This window comes from Nelumbo lutea, chromosome 8 (genome assembly GCF_056320005.1).
Source record: "Nelumbo lutea isolate HS-2025 chromosome 8, American lotus-T2T, whole genome shotgun sequence".
Classification (NCBI taxonomy): Eukaryota; Viridiplantae; Streptophyta; class Magnoliopsida; order Proteales; family Nelumbonaceae; genus Nelumbo; species Nelumbo lutea.
This window is the reverse complement of record NC_142691.1, coordinates 4,160,559-4,165,949: the sequence shown is the minus strand read 5'-3', so window position 1 is coordinate 4,165,949 and position 5,391 is coordinate 4,160,559.

Sequence of the window (5,391 nt, the reverse complement as noted above, 5' to 3'; positions counted from 1 at the left end):
GAAAGAGTTTTATTGGAAGGGTTGAGATTTTCTGCCAACAAAACATGTTCCAACCCTCTATCAACTTGATCTAATACTACACATCTCCCATGGGATTGAGACCCACCATAAAAGTGGAACTGTCATGCATGAGATGTACAGTGTAAGATCATATTGGTAGAGGGTTAGAACGTGTTTTGATGGCAAGTGAGCTTAGACTAAATTAGGGGTAGGGATATGTGACCAACATAACACTCTCAACACTATCCAAACAAGCCACTACAGTTGCTTATTGAGAATATCTCCCCATACATGGAGAGATGTTCACGATGTCTTCGTATAATGGCTAGTTGGTACACTGTTTGGAGCACTTGTTTGTTGGTAACAGATGTGAACTTGTGTAAAGCTGGATTATGGGATTTAAAGGGGAGATTTAATGAACTCGACTTCATGGTGTGAAGTCGAACAGCCTTTACACAGCCTTGTATTAAAAATATTTTCATACTTCTATGATTTATTTCATGGTGTGATTACAAGAAGTTGTTTGAACGGTTTGAACATGTACTTGCACTTACTGAAGCCGATCCCAGATTTAATACATTGGTGGGGCCTTGTGCACTTCGCTGCCTATTTTAAGAATTGGCATTGAACCGTATGAGGTGCCCATTGTTTACGTCCAAATACTACTATTTCAATGTTTTTAGCCCTAATAACTATTATCAACGGAACCCCATTTATATTATCTTCCTGAAATGATAGAAAACAAACTCAAATTATATTTGTTATTTTTTTTTTTATGGTGGTGGGGGTGCATTTTTCTATGGAAGACCTTGATTGAGGTAATCTTTGGCCATGCACAAATTTTATTCCCCTCTAGGTCTAGTCTTTTAGATTACTGTTTAAATAGATTAGAGCACATGGATGGATGGAGATGGACCATCTCTCTCTCTCTCCAATACAGAAAGAGACCCACTATTTATTTGGTAAACCACTTCTTCAGTTTTGATTAATTAATAAGGGAAAAATACTCAAAAACTTTTCCTATACTTTTTGGAATCAGCTAAATGCTTCCCTTGCTTTTCAAAAACAGGCTCAAACATCCCTCTCCACTAAAATAAAATAAAAAAATAGAAATGTGCATTGACAATAAAAAAAAAAAGCCTCTTCCCATTGATTACAAATCCATTTCTATAAATACCCTTATATAATAGAAATGTGCATTGACAATACAAATCCATTCTTTTTTATTTTGTTTATTGAAATTTATCTCCATTAATATCTTGCTTTGTAGTTTGTATGGATTCTGTAAATTTCCCCCAAATAGAATACTCTTCCAACTTCCAAAGCTAATACATTCTATACCCAATAAGCAATAAAAGGGCATCTTAGTCATTATATATGCGAAATATGCAGTGATGGGATTTATATATTTTAAATCACAAAAAATTCTAAAAGTAACAAAATGGCATTCTATTGAGGTTTGGGCTTCAGTCAAAGCTCTATGCGTTCAAACACCATTCGAACATTATGAGAGAATGACACGCGTCCATAAGTGCATGTGCATTTTATATTTGTGTGAGGGTGGTGAACAGGCATTTACTACGAACGCCGTTAGTCATCCCTCATTCAAAACATACCCTTTCTATTCTATTCTTTCCCGTGTCTTTCTAGTCTCCACCCAAATCGACCCACCAAACCCTTGTTCTGCTATCCTCTCCAACCAACGAAGACAAAAGGCATCAATGACGGTGAAATCTTCTTCCAGCGATCGGAGACAGAGAGTAGGTAAATCTTCCTTCTTCTTTGCTTCTCTAAAACAGTCTTCTCCCATGAAAAGCCTAACCCTTACTATTGATGATAGTGATATTCCGCCGACGATGAATGGCTTCATTTGCAACTGATCCGCCAGCAACCTACAACTGCGACAATCCAAAGACCCCAGATAAAATGCAAACACGCCAACATTTGCAATAAATTCATGACATCACATCAATTGAATTTTTTTGGGTAAATCTCTAAAACTACCCCTACTGTTTACATATTGTCTTAAAGTACCCTTAAAATTTCTGACAATTGTCTAAAACTTCCATTGCCGTTAATTTTTCATCACACTCTGTTCACATTGACATCACGTGAGTGGTAATTATTTTAAAATTCCTAAAATACTCTTATTGTTCACCACCATTGTTGGAAGTTGCAACGGTGGCGGTCATTTTGGTATCGTTGCCACAGGTGACGATGACCACTACAATTTCCGAATGGTAATAGTTTGACCATAGGTCCCTCAATCTCTTGATGTTTGAATTCTAGGTTTTGACTGGGGTAATTCGATTTCTCATAATCCAAATTACCTGAAGAAGTTGAGAAAAATCTAAGCATTGTTGCTTGAAGCACGGAGTTGAGGGTATGTCCTGTGAAGCTTGAAAATAAAATTCTCCGTAGAAGATCGAGTTGGAAATGTGCAATTCCACTCCTGTTAAACCCCCAAAAAACTAGTTGTTTGAGGAATAAAGCCCAACTGCTTTATTCAATCTTTCTTCTCCCTCTGCCCCTCCAACTGCGCTACCCAGACATTCTTCAGTATGTGCTTTTGGTGGGACTCTACGTCTCTATGCCTTCAAAGTATAAGGAGGGGAGAATGGTTCATTGTAGGTTTGTAGAAACTTATTCCACTTTTCAAGAACTTCATCTATTGTAGGTCCCTTGCTACAAAGCAAGATATGTTGAACCTTCTTATTTGCTTCAAGAGTTTGTTTCAAGATATTTATCTATAAAACCATCATCGATGTGCTTGAGAGCACGGCCTTTAGTAATTCAAGTTCGATCCTTGTGAAATTGAGGAAGAATACATTGGCGCCACTTCGAATGGGAATGTTAATCAACTTTAGGTTTTCTAAACATTTCTTGCACTCAATGGCGAAGAAGATCTCAGTAGCAATGTTGTTTGATTTCTGCCAGGTAGCTAGAACCACAACACGAACATCCCCACAACATTCTCAACAGTAGGTTTTGAATATTCAAACCCAAACCGCCACCGATCAGATACTCACCGCTAGAGGTCTTAGTATGCCACCGATCAACTCCTCGTCTCCTCCGCTATCTACAATGACAAAGAGTAGGTCCCTTTGTACGCAAAGCATTCGCCTCCAAAAAACCTAAAACTCTCCTCTGCCTACGCCACATATCACATCCTCTTCTACCACGATATTAATGCCGGTGGTGTGATTGGAAAATCGGGGAGCATCATCAAGACAATCTGACAGGAGACCAACATGTGGATCTATAGCCGTTCATGGCTCTGTTAAGAGCACCATCCAATGCTAGATTAATCTTTCTTCTCCCTCCAATTGCGCTACCCATACCATCTTCAATATGTGCTTTTGGTGGAGCTCTACGTCTCCATGCCTTCAAAGTATAAGAATTTGCAACCGTTTTCAGCTCGATCACAATGAAAGACGGGGAGTGGAACGGTTGCACCACCAATTTTCATCCTAGCGCATGAAAATGGAGCAAATGATTCAAAAACTCGATACACAAACTGGATTTCCTACTCAATACGATTCAAAAAACAATGGAGACTCTAACCAATATCTGGATCGGGTAGTGTTTCTGGCACCCATGCATAAATGGACCGATCTGCACAGTCAATTGGATTTTATTTTGAAATTTTGATGAATAGTGAAGGGCAAATTCGATATTTTATTTTTTTCGTTATTGACTACACTTTACAGGCGTATCAATTGTCAGAAAACTTAAGGATACTTTAAAAAAATATGTAAATAGTAAAGGCAGAATTAGCCAATTTCGCAAACAATAGGACTGTAGGGGTAGTCTAAGAGATTTACCCTTTTTTCTCTTTTTATTTCAATCACCAGTGTGTTAGGATTTCATTAGGGTTTGCATGCGACAGTCACAGGAAATGTTTTTCTCTATCATTAGAGATTCGAGGGGTAGACGTCAACAATAGTAATTCTATTTCTATGGGATAAGTTGCATTTGAAGTTGTTGGCTATCAGATAACAATTACGTTTCGCATTGGAAGGATCATGGCTGGACAAACCCGGTGGTGGAATCAGATTCACAATCGACTGAAGTTGCAGAAGTACATGATATATTATCGATTTATCTCCAACAGTTATAAACTGTGGTTATCCCGCAAGCCAATTATGTGTTATGAACAAACACCGACACGGCGACACTAAAGTAGTTGTTCCGCTGTTGTTGATGAGTGGGGTTTAGAGTTTAGACCTCGTTCGCTGCAATTTTAGAACATTTGTCCATCACTTAATACAGAAACAGTAGCAGTTTCCGAACTCCTTGCCTCTCTTTCTTACGTGGTTGTTCAGTTGGGGCATTGATGGCGTTTATATAATAAACGTTCTGTACAATTGTCTTAAAAAGCGAGACAATCTGTTTAAATCATTTTGTACTATATTTTTACACAGCGCCATTAGCGCCACTGCGTAGAGGTGTAAAGTGGGCCGTGTGGGCCAGCCCCCGTAAATTGTGGGCTGTACCACCCTCCCCGGTGAAAAATTTGGGGATCGGCCTGGCATGACCCACAGCCCAGGTCCGTGCAGGCTCATGCCATGCTGTGCCACGGGCCAGGCTGGCCCGTGGGCCGAGCCTTGGGCCTGATCAGACTGTGCATTGGGTCAAAGCTATTTATTTAAAAAAATTGACAAAAAATTTAAAATTTTAATTTTATATAAATTTTGTATATACAATTGCTTATATATACAATAATTAAATAAATTAGTATAATAAAATTAAAAAATTATTTATTTTATTAATATATTATATACTATATATTATTATATAATTATAATTTATATAAAATATATATAAATAATATATATGGGCCATGCTAGGCTATGGGTTGGGCCGTGCCAACCCACAGGCCACGGGCGACACATGCCATGCTGTGCCGGCCTACGGGCCATAGGCGGCACGTGCCATGCCACGCCGGCCTACAAGCCATGGGCGGCACATGCCATGCCGTGCCGTCCTGTCCTGTTGACCTAAAACCCCAGGCCCAGCACGGCCTGCATGATCATGTCGGGCCTGGCATGGCCCACAGACCATCATACCGGGATTTACACCTCTACCACTGCCATATAAGCCAAACAGTAAAAAAACGGTCTTAAAAATGAAAAACATCAGATTTGGCTTTTTTTTTTTTTTTTTTTGATAAACGACTCATGATTTTCGAGAAGGAGAGAGTTTATCTGATAAACGGCTCAACCAAATAATTTTTTTTTGGCGATTTTTTTGTTAAACACATCCATGATGCTGCACTTTTGCTCCGAAAAGCTACATCAATACCAAACACCATCTTAATGAATAATCGGTTCTTTAACACCCCCCCCCCCAAAAAAAAAAAAAACAGCGACGACTAAAGTTCTTAATCAA